The sequence below is a fragment of the Podarcis liolepis genome, assembly GCF_965112155.1.
Source record: "Podarcis liolepis genome assembly, chromosome: 5".
NCBI lineage: Eukaryota > Metazoa > Chordata > Lepidosauria > Squamata > Lacertidae > Podarcis > Podarcis liolepis.
The window spans coordinates 83,997,938-84,009,863 of NC_139556.1; the positions used below are offsets into that span (position 1 = coordinate 83,997,938).

The window sequence follows — 11,926 nt, forward strand, 5'->3', positions numbered from 1 at the left end:
CAGGTAGATCAAGCCATGTGGGACAGCTATGCCTCACCGAGCTTGGGAAAAAATCCTTAATGACTCTCCTTCCTCAGTTTGCAATCAGTTAGCTTGACAGCCGAGTGCATCTGCAGCCCTCTCTGATCCCGGTACTTGAAAGGTGAGACTTTATTCTTCTTTTTTGAAATGGGCTATGGGAAATACAGCACACCCTTTTTTGTCTGGAAAGGCACAGGATAACATTTTATTTATTTTTTATTTAAGATGCTTTTGTTTTTTTTGTTTTTAAAAAGTAAAGATGTATAACTTGGCAGAGAGCCACAGTAAAGTAATTATAAATTATGTGGGATCGCAGTTTCTTTCCTCTGATTCTTGAAGGCAGTAAGAAAGTCAAGAACCTTAGAGTCTGCTTGGAGAGATCAGGCAGTATCTTATCAGTTATCCAGTTGGCAAACAAAAAGAGATATTCCCCAGTTTCAGTTTCTGTCCCTAGTTTCAATTACTGTTTGGTTCTCCATCCTTGTAGATTTCAGTGTTTTGCCCTCCTCCAAGTAGTCTTTAAGGGGGGAGTTCTATCTTTTGTGACAATCTTCATTAGCTGCTGTTTTAGAAGGTTCCAGCAAGACATGGAACCTAGAAGACAGTTTTATACTAAACCACGGTTACAGATTGCAGATATTCCTGGCTGTTCCTGGAGAGCTTGGGGATTTAACCTTGGGTCTTCTGCACGCAAGGCAGATCCTATACTACTGAGCTACCACCTTCCCTATGATTTTGCCCTTAACCTCTTTCCAAGGGCAATCCGTGGTGCAGTGGTACCTCAGGTTACAGATGCTTCAGGTTACAGAGTCCACTAACCCAGAAATAGTATCTTGGGTTAAGAACTTTGCTTCAGGATGAGAACAAAAATCGCGTGGCGACGGGGGGAGGCCTCATTAGCTAAAGTGGTACCTCAGGTTAAGAACGGTTTCAGGCTAAGAACGGACCTCCAGAACGAATTAAGTTCTTAACCCGAGGTACCACTGTATATGAATCTCGTAGCCTTCCTGGATCTCCACAACCAAGTCTTTCTGGGGCTGGTGGAGAGCAGCGGTCTGGTCTCCCATCTCCATTTCGCTTCCTTACTCGGATTGTCTTTTTGGAACCAATCACATTCAGTGATTGAATTGCAAAGAACTCCCCCCACCCCTGGGACACGGATGGTGCTGTGGTTTAAACCACAGAGCCTAGGACTTCCCGATCAGAAGGTCGGCAGTTTGAATCCCCGCGATGGGGTGAGCTCCTGTTGCTCGGTCCCTGCTCCTGCCAACCTAGCAGTTCGAAAGCACGTCAAAGTGCAAGTAGATAAATAGGTACCACTCCGGCGGGAAGGTAAACGGTGTTTCTGTTCGCTGCTCTGGTTCGCCAGAAGCGGCTTAGTCATGCTGGCCACATGACCCAGAAGTTGTATGCCATCTTCCTTGGCCCATAGAGCGAGATGAGCGCCGCAACCCCAGAGTCGGCCACGACTGGACCTAATGGTCAGGGGTCCCTTTACCTTTACCTGGTAAGGGGCAGGTGAGATGTGAGGAATGTTGACTTCTTAACCTCCATAATTTGAGCGTTGTGAAGAAGTCCAAAGCAGCCCCATCAGTCCAGGGATGGAGGATAAATTTTGCTTGGGCAAAATAAGAGTCAGTTTAGGCATCAGACTGATCAAACTTGCAGCTGGATCTTCCTTCATCTTCTACCACACCTGAGGTATAGCAGACAAGGCAGCCTCAGACTGCATACAAATATAACATTACAGTATCTGAGTGGCGTGAGCTGCTATGGAACATTTATTTCTTCAGGGCTGAGCATGGGAAACATTTATTCTCTGAGTCTGAGCTTTAGACACTGGCTGTGTGCAGCAACTGACTGGCTAGCACCAGTGCTGCAAACTCCCTTCCTCTTTACTTGAGTGGTTTTGCATTTCTTTCTTGAATAGCTTTTGTAAGAAGGAAAAGGTGAGGGGTGGGCCAGAGACAGGGACAGGCAACCCACAGCCTTACAAGTATTGTTGGAACTGTAACTCCCACCCCCCTGACCATTGGCCATGCTGGCTGAGGCAGTTGGGAGTCCAGCAGTATCTGGAAGTCTGCAGGTTTCCCATCCCTGGTTTGAATTAATGAAAGAATAATGTGGTGCTTTATAAAATGTATATAATGTAGTATGCAGATGTCGGACTGATGTCTTGAATTCAAATTGCTGACATATTTGTCTTTTACATAGCAAAGTAAAAAAAAAGCTGAACTCACATAATGGCAGGAAAAAACTCATTAAATGTTGTAATATTATGTTACCCAAAGCATTATGAATTCCAGGTGCTGATGCTTACAGATTGCATGTGATGTTCAGTATGTACTTGAGCAATGCTCTCATTTCCCTTCTCACTGACAGAGCAGAAAACTTGACTTCTGACACAGACCTTGAGCTGCTGCTGCAGTGAGGGGTGGGGAACCTTGTGAGGAGTCCAAAGGGACTAGCACCTTTTCACTTTCTTACAATGTGCACTCTTTCCCGGTTTTACAGGCCCCATCTGCGCTGTACATTTAAAGCAGCATCATACCATTTTAAACAGTCATGGCTCCCCCACCAATAATCCTGGGAACTGTAGTTTGTTAAGGGTGCAGAGAGTTGTTAGGATACCCCTATTCGCCTCACAGAGCGACAGTTCCCAGAGTAAATTTAATCAATCCCTCCACCCAGGGAACTCTGGGAATTGTAGCTCCATGAGGGAAATAGAGGTCTCTTCAGAACTCTCAGCTCCCTTAACAAATTGTAGTTCTCCAGGTTCCTTGGGGAAAACCTTGACAGCTTAATGAAGCATGACATTGCTTTAAATGCATTGTGTAGGTGGGGCCGCAGTCTGTGAGAGAGTTCTTTATTGCTCCCATTTTACAGATGGTGAGAAAAAGGCTAAGCAATAAAATGCCCAAGACCATCCATCTACTCCCTTGGTGGCTGTTGCCCCCTGGGACAACTAAGGAAGAAGACAGGGAAACTAACAGTAGGTTAGTTTCCAAAGATTGGCAGAGCCACCCTCCGACTGGTGGTAAGGAAAAAGCTGAGGGAAAGCTGAGATGGATCAGCCTTCAATGATCTACATTCCCCCCTGGCCTTTAAAAAAGCACCGAGCACATTGTTAATGCTGCAGGGTCCTCTGAGGACATTATTTGAAATTTCAGATCACCTTTGGCAGGGCTTTGTCCATCCATCCCATCGTGATATTATTCCTGCAGCACCAGAGGAATAAAAGAAGTGCCTTTGTGCTGACGCTAAAACATCATCCTTTGGTTTCTCTGACCTGTTGTGTTTGCGCAAACAGCTGATTGAGGGTTTTTTTTTTAAAAAAAAATATCCCCCCAAAATGAAGTTTTAAAGCTATTTTTAAGGAAATTCGCAAAAAACAAACACTCACTTCCCGCATGGGTTGCCAAACTCCTGGGTTTCCCTGGACATTTTCAGCATTTTTGGACGGTCTGCCTGGACGAATCCTGGATATATCTTGGAAATCCCAGACGTATGGCAGCCCTAGACTGAATCAAATCACACAGCAAAATGCTGGGGCACAGGAGAAGTGGAACCCCCCCCCCCGTAGGCTAGCAACACAAGAAAAATCAGTAATACGTCATTCAGAAAAAACCTTCTGTGTTTGCTCATACAGGCACACTTATTTATATCTAAAGGCAGCTACGTGGATCTTGCCAAAAGGCACATACAACATTTGTATGAGCAGGCAGTGTGTCTGACTTGCTTTAGATGCCTGAAAGTGCTTTTGGCCCTTGTGCCAAATACTTGCTCATTTCCCTACCAATGACGTACAGCTCAGCAACTGCAAATAAGAGCCTTCTAATAGCTGAAATTAAAGCAATTAAAACAAGGAGTCCCTTGGGGGGAGTCTTTGTTATATTTTGAGTTGACCCACAGGCTTCAGTCTTGTGTACTACTAATTCAAGGGTCTTGCTTACAGATAAAGATACTTAGGGCTGAGTTGACAAATCAAAATTTCCAACCTCTTTGGATATGGACTTTACACGAGACCTTTGTCAGCAAAGCTATACTGAAGAATTATGAAAGCCCATGAAGGCAAATCTGTTGGTTTTGAGTTCATTTCCCAATGTGTTTGTATTGCTGGGAAAACTAAGGCTTATAAAGGGTGTTATCTGTTGAGAAATGATCAGTGGGATTTTGCATAATAGTTACTAGGTTTCAAGACAGATGAAGCAGTTTGTTGTTTTTGTTCCACCCTCCATTAAGTAATGATCAAAGTCCTCAAGTAGGTGGATTATTTCCATAGCAGCCATAAGTATGGAAGTCTTGTTTCAAGCTTGTCTTAAGGTATCCATCCAATTGAATATGGAGCAACCCAGTCAGAAAGGAGACATAAAAAGATTGTTTATTATTAATAGGGCATAGGGTTGATCTGCAGAACTTGTTACCAGGCTAAATGCAGACCAGCAGACAAGTATGGCAGTGCACCGCAGACCTGGGAGGAACCAAGCTAGATATGGCAGGGGTAGGCAAAGTGCTGTGCTCCAGATGTTACGCTCCAGCTGCCATACACCGCAGGCCACAACAAGCCTGGCCATTTTCCAGGAACGCTTGGAGTTGAGGTGCAGCAACATCTCAAGGGCTACTTTGGAGATGCAGTGTTAATTGCATGCAAGCAATTAGCACACATGTTTGTTTTTTGAAAAGCGAAAGAGCTGCCACATAGGACATGGGGACAGGATCTTGATTGCTGCGCACTTGATCTTGATTAAGAATGATGCTCCCCTAAGCTGCCTTTAGACCTAGGAAGGAAATTCATCTCCCTGAGGCTGCAAAAATGGGGAAGCTGAGTATCTTCAGGCCACTGTGCTTGTCTAAGAGGCTGGCTTGGGTTGCCAAGTTGAACACTCTGTACTCACGTGGGGTTTTATTTTAATGCTGTGGGTTACAGGGGAAGGCACTTTCTGTCTGCCGCAGTCCAGGCTGCTTTCAGATTGCCCTGAGGCCTGTCTCAATGTGAAGGGGGAGGTTTCATTTATTAGACTTATTAGTCGCTTGTCACTCCAAGGTCTCCAAGCAAATTAGAGCAAAAAAACAACAACACCCACCCAAGATAGACAGGGTTGCTTTCACCTGACAGGCAACTTGGCCTTTTCCAATACCTGACTGTAGTTCACCTGCTTGGAAGATTCTGCCCCGGTCCACTTCATGCATGAATGGATGAAGGACAGTGTCTTGTGAATAAATGCCAGTCCTTGGAGATCCATGGGTCTCTGCTCATGTCAACATGTGGCTCGTGGCTTGGATTTGCATAGGATGAATGCTTAGCATCCGAAGGCCTCCGTGAGAGATGGAATCCCAGTTGTGCAGGGCTCCTGTGAATGGGTTCATATGTGCATAAGCTTTTCTTCTCCATGTGCGGATGTCAGGGGGTGGGGTGAGGAAGCCACATGACCTTGGGGGGGGGCTCCTCTGTCCTTTTAATTGCACGGCCCCCTTCACATGATTTATGTGTGAAGGGGGTTCCCTTATTACAGACTGAATACGGTGTGGGTGTCTGGTAGCTGAACGACCAGAATGAACGACCTGTGGGTCTGCCCACGTCTATGATTCTGCAAATGTAGGCAAGGCCAATGTTGCGTTGGAGTTGGATTCAGCTAAGTTAAAGCACTAGTGGAAGCCAATGCCATGAATCTAGCTAGTGCAACAGGACTTCCTGTCATCCCCATATGGGAGAGAAGGAGGGAGATTGTTCCATATGGCAACATAAATGCATGTGCTGACTGAGCAACTGCCTGAGTGCATTGCTGAATTCTACCCTTGGGTAAGGTGGGGAAAAAAAGATAAAGGTAAAGGACCCCTGGATGGTTAAGTCCAGTCAAAGGTGACTGTGGGGTTGCGGCACTCATCTCACTTTCAGGCTGAGGCAGCTGGCGTTTGTCCGCAGACAGCTTTCTGGGTTATGTGGTCAACATGACTAAACCGCTTCTGGCGCAACGGGACACCGTGACAGAAGCCAGAGCGCATGGGAATGCCGTTTACCTTCCTGCCGCAGCGGTACCTATTTATCTACTTGCACTGGTGTGCTTTCAAACTGCTAGGTTGGCAGGAGCTGGGACAGAGCAACAGGAGCTCACCCCATCGTGGGGATTTGAACCTCCGACCTTCGAATCGGCAAGCCCAAGAGGCTCAGTGGTTTAGACCACAGCGCCACCCCGCATCCCTTGGATATACCCTTCCCATTGTGGAAAATGGAAGGTAACCATGCCCAGTGCTGATGAGGGTGGAGGAAGCACTTCCCTTGAAACACAGTTTGCCTCCTCTAGCCATGGGGCAAAGACCACAAGATGCTGATCTGTCTAATCCAGCATCTTGTTCTCACAGTGGCTGACGAAAAGGCTGTGGGAAACCTGGAAGCAGGATTTGAGCACTAGAGCACTCCTCCCTCCTGTGGTTTCCAGCAATTGGTCTTCAGAAGCATTTTTTCCTCCAACTGTAGAAGCAGAGCACAGCTACTATGGCGAGCAGCCATCAAGAGCCCTCTCCAAGAATGTGGCCAATCCTCACTGAATGCCATCTAGCTTGGTGGCCATCACTGTTTCCTGTGGCAGTGAGTGCATGAAGAAAAGCTTTATTTTAGCTGTCATGAATCTTCCAACACTCAGCTTCATTGGGTGCCCATGAATTCTAGCATTATGAGAGCAAGGGAAGACCTTTATCTATCTACTTTCTCCTTGCCTTGCATGATTTTTTAAAACTTTGGGGGGGACGAAGAGACCCTTGAACAGTGATGGCCAAACTTGGCCCTCCAGCTGTTTTGGGACTACAATTCCCACCATCCCTGACCACTGGTCCTGCTAGCTAGGGATGATGGGAGTTGTAGTCCCAAGACAGCTGGGGGGGCAAGTTTGGCCATCACTGCCCCAGAAGCCCCAGAGGAGGCATCTCTTAGCATATGTGTGTCCCATGAGCTTTTGTGCTAGTGACCCACCCACCTCTTCTAGGTCAACTGCCTGATCCCTAATCTGTATTAAATTCTTTAGCATGCTTTCTGATACAGTTATTTTTTTACACGTTACTTCATTTTGACACTTCTGGTGTTTGTAAGTTGCTGACTATGTTTCTCCATTGCTTCCTAGGAGTGGCAAGAATGACTAATCTTCAGGAAATCGTGAGTGGATACAGGTAAGAATGAACTCATAATTTAGGATTAGTCTTGCAGAGAGAATACCAAACTTCCTTCTGTTAGAAAATATAAATGTTGTAATTCCTTTACGTACTGAGTTGTCCTTCGTTAAGCCATTCTGGATAAGTTTGAATGCGGTCAACTTGTTTTTAATCACTGATTTTATCTGTACTTTAAATAAACACCTCACGCTGTTTTATGCAAAGCACTTGAAGGCTTTTAAAAAATCATTGTGGCACATAACTCCTCTTAAATAAAAAGAAATTTTAAAAATTGAAAGGCCTCCGAAATATATGCCCTTGATTGCATTTGGCAATCATTCTATAACCTGAACCTTCAAAATGTTTTATACTAATATTGTTCTGACAGGTTCATATATAGAGCTCAATAGGTTGGCACATCTGTGCTTTAAATCAAGAAACCTGACTTAGGCAGGCTTTTGCAGAGGCTGAAAGGAACTCAGACCACTTCCAGTTACTGAGGCTGTTAGCCATAATAAAAATAAGAATGACAACATCCAAACACAAAATAAGGCATCAAAGACAGAGTGAGACATACTTTGATTTAATAATAATAATAATAATAAAAAGACTCTTTACCTGAGAGTGTATGTCTGATATGCTGTAAAACAATTTGTGAAATCTGTCAATTTTGGGGGGCCTTTTTGATGTGTCTGAATTTCAGGCACACACCTGATTAGCCCTGAACCTAGGTCTGTTGATTTCATTGGGTCTGCTCTGTGTAACACTCATTTAGAGACAGCTCTGCAAGTTTGATGAACTGAATGCATGGGTAACTTGCATCTTATGCCCATTTGACACGTGCAATTTCAACTTTACGTGGTTGGAACTGCACAAATTAAAGGCATGGGAGGCGGAGTGCTTTTCCTAGCATAGAAAGAAGGTTTTCAGCTCTTAGGCTTGCTTGCTGGGCTGTGGGAGGTTCTGGGAAGCTCTGGCAAGATCTCATGATAACTCAGCAACAGCCCTGCAAATTCTCACAAGAGCCTCCTCCCAAAGCCTGGTAAACAGGTCAGAAAGCTTAAAAACTCATTGACTTCCTTGAAACATAATGACGACGACGACGACGACGACAACAACAACAACAACAACAACAACAACAACAACAATTTATTTATTTATACTCTACCCATCTGACTGGGTTGCCCAGCCACTCCGGGCAGATTCCATTACACATTAAAAGATTCCCTATACAGGGCAGAAGACAGATGTCTTCTAAAGTTTATATAGTTACTCATTTCCTTGACATCTGATGGAAGAACATTCCACAGGATGGGTGACACTACGTAGAGGCCCTCTGGCTGGTTCCCTATAACTTAACTTTTTGCAGTGAGGGAGCCATCAGAAGACCCTAAGTGCTGGACCTCAGTGTCCGGGCTGGACAATGGAGGTGGAGACGCTCCTTCAGGTATACTGGGCTGAGTCTGTTTAGGTCTTTAAAGGTCAGCACCAACACTTTGAACTGTGCTCGGAAACATACTGGGAGCCAGTGAAGATCTTCCAGGACTGGTGTTCCATGGTCCTAGTGGTCACTCCCAGTCATCAGACTAGCTGTTGCATTGTGGATTAGTCGTAGTTTCCAAGTTGCCTTGAAAGGTAGCACCACGTAGAGTGCAAGCATGGCTGTTCAGGGGCAGTTCCAAAGGGATGGTTTGAGTACAGTCGTGCCTTGGTTTTTGAACAGCTTAGTTCTCAAATGTTTTGGCTCCTGAACGCCGCAAACCTGGACGTGAGTGTTCCAGTTTGCGAACGTTTTTGGAAGCCAAACATCTGACACAGCACCCGATTGAGTGCAGGAAGCTCCTGCAGCCAATTGGAAGCCGCGTCTTGGTTTTCTAGCATTTTCGGAAGTCGAACGGACTTCCGGAATGGATTCCGTTCGAGAACTAAGCTACGACTGTATGCGTATCTTTGTTTATCTGCACCCCCTGGGGATGTAACCCCCGAGCAAGACGCGATTGCCCCGTATCACTTTTTGAAAACGAAAAATAAAACCCCTAACCCCAAAATGATTGTTCTGTCTTCTCTGTTTCCTCTGCTCCCAGTTCAAACTGTATCACCCACACTTTTGTTGCTCCAACAGGACGAACTTCGAGAAGCAACGATTAATGGCGGCGAGAACGATGAAGGGCGTGAAGGATTTTATCTACTGGCTTTATATTCAGTACATGCTGGTCTCGTGTGCCGTTGACATGGAACCCTGGGAAAAAGTGGTGATGCATTCTTTCACTGCCACGACTCTGACTATGTCAGTGTTCACAGTTTATTTGTTCATCCCTACCCGTTTGAACCAGGCTTTCCAGTTCTTCCTGCAGCTAGTCAAGTAGCTGAAGTGGACGCTTCATGACTGAGCTTGGATAACTAGATGTATTTTTTGCCATATTTCTGTAAATAGAACAATTTGGAAGTATGCGCAGGTCTCTTTACCCCTCGCCACTTCTAATCCAGTGCATCGGTATACGCGTTTGCCAGTTGTGAGGACCATTTTTTTTACAACAGTGAATCACAGAGGAACACAGGAAGGTGAATCAGAGCACTGTTCCACCTGACCATCCCCAGAATTTTAGACTGGTCCCCTCCCCACCCTACTTGGAGATGGCTGGACTTGGACCTGGGACTTTCTCCATGCAAAGCCGATGAAGGAACACTACATGCCACCTAGTCCGGCAACAATTTCTTTTAATTGTTTGACTCTCTTCTAGTGAAGAGGAAAGAGAAAAGAAAATGAGGCAGTAAAAGCAGGGAACATAGAAGGAGGGAGGGAGGGAGGGAGGGAGGGAGGGAGGGAGGGAGGGAGGGAGAATTCAAAGTATACATGCTTAAAAACCATTGCAGGTAAGCCCCATGTTAGAGGCTGGCACTAACGATGGGCCCTTGGGTTTGAAAGAAAACTGAAGGCTGTTGAAATAAGCTATGGTTCTAAGAACGGACACCCTACATTATGGATTTATTATTTTTTTGCAAGCCACGCTGTTACACCTGCAGTTGACTAGAAGGCAGCGTTATGTGTGGACAAAGAGAGCCATTGTTGTCATGACCTTAGTGATGTTTCCTTGGCCTGCTAAAACATCCCTGGCTGATACATGCTCAAAACGTCACTGAAAACTCAAAGGGAAGTGATGCCATAAAAGAAAGAAATCCTGCCATCATTAGCTTGCAGGGATTAAGGTAACAGGACTAGTTGTCCTAATAAGGTAACCTTGCTGCAAGAGCAGGAGCGTAGGAAGGGGGTTGCGGTGGATGCGGCCCGCCCTGTGTGCCCCCACTGAGGGGGGGTGTGACAAAATGCCGGGCAGCACTCACCACGGGGCCTGCAGCGTGCCTGAGCCATGCATCTCTCCTGGGAGTGACGCGATGGCTTGAGCGCCCGCAGGCTCCACGCTGCCCCAAACAGTCCGCCCGCTGCCTCCCCCTCAGCTGTAGGGTGGCTGAGTGGGAGGAGGCAGGCAGACTCCTCTGAGGCCCTGTGGTGCTCCCATGGACGGTTGGCCCTGCCCCTGGGCGCAGGGCACGCACGCTGCCCCAAGCGCCCGATCGGCTTGCTCTGCCGCTGGCACGAGGGGTGCTGAGTACAGTGGTACCTCGGGTTAAGAACTTAATTCGTTCCGGAGGTCCGTTTTTAACCTGAAACTGTTCTTAACCTGAAGCACCACTTTAGCTAATGGGGCCTCCCGCTGCTGCCGCACGACTTCTGTTCACATCCTGAAGCAAAGTTCTTAACCCGAGGTACTATTTCTGGGTTAGCGGAGTCTGTAACTTGAAGCGTCTGTAACCCGAGGTACCACTGTATTTTAATAATAAAACTAGTCACCCAAGTTTGAAATTGCCCTTCATTTAGCTACATGCTACATTTAGCTACATTTAACTACTTGGGCCCGTGCCATCTGAACAACGCTGTAGGAGTAGGAACTATGGGATATGGTTCTAGCATAGCAGAGCAGCTCAGCAAGAACATAAGGGCTCTTTGAGAAGGTCAAACATCCTTTTCTTTCAGTGGCCAGCCGAGAAGCCAGCAAACAAAACCCGGGTGCAACAGCACTCTCCACATTTGTGATTCCCAGCAACACATTCAGAGGGGTGTTTGCCTTCAACAGTGGAGGCATATCATAGGCTTCTCTTCCATACACTTGCCTCGTCTTTTAAGACATCGCTATAACTTGTGGGAGAAAGTTCCACAGTTTAACTCTGCTCTGTTTGAAGAAGCGCTCTTTTTGGGTCTATCTGAAATCTTTCTGCTTTGTTGAATGGTCCCCGATTGTACATTGGTATCTCTGGTTACAAATTTAATTCGTTCCGGAGGTCCATTCTTAACCTGAAACTGTTCTTAACCTGAGGTACCACTTTAGCCAATGGGGCCTCCCGCTGCCAGCACGCAATTTCTGTTCTCATCCTGAGGTAAAGTTCTTAACCCGAGGTACTACTTCCGGGTTAGCGGAGTCTGTAACCTGAAGTGTTTGTAACCCGAGGTGTTTGTAACCTGAGGTACCACTGTAGTCATATGAAAGAGGGAGGGGGGGAATGACACTTTTGTCATTGTCTCCACATCATGGATAATCTTGTACATGTTCCTCTCTGCCACGCCTTTTCCCCTACACTAAAAAGCCCCAAATGTCACAACCTTTCCCCATAAGGGCGTTCCTCCGGTGCTAAGTTGCTAGAAGTTGCATCATAAACACATATAGGAGGCATTGGGGATATGATGTGAGCAGAAACTCACTTACAC

At 46.1% G+C, this 11,926-nt stretch overlaps 1 long non-coding RNA gene across 1 annotated transcript; it reads left to right on the forward strand.

The window, feature by feature from the left end:
- Position 1: 1 nt before the first annotated feature.
- LOC310707456 lies at positions 2-11,018 on the forward strand. The gene is made up of 3 exons (XR_014526462.1): positions 2-142; positions 7,137-7,182; positions 9,287-11,018. It is a non-coding gene; the product is annotated as an uncharacterized lncRNA (long non-coding RNA).
- The last annotated feature ends 908 nt before the right edge of the window (positions 11,019-11,926 follow it).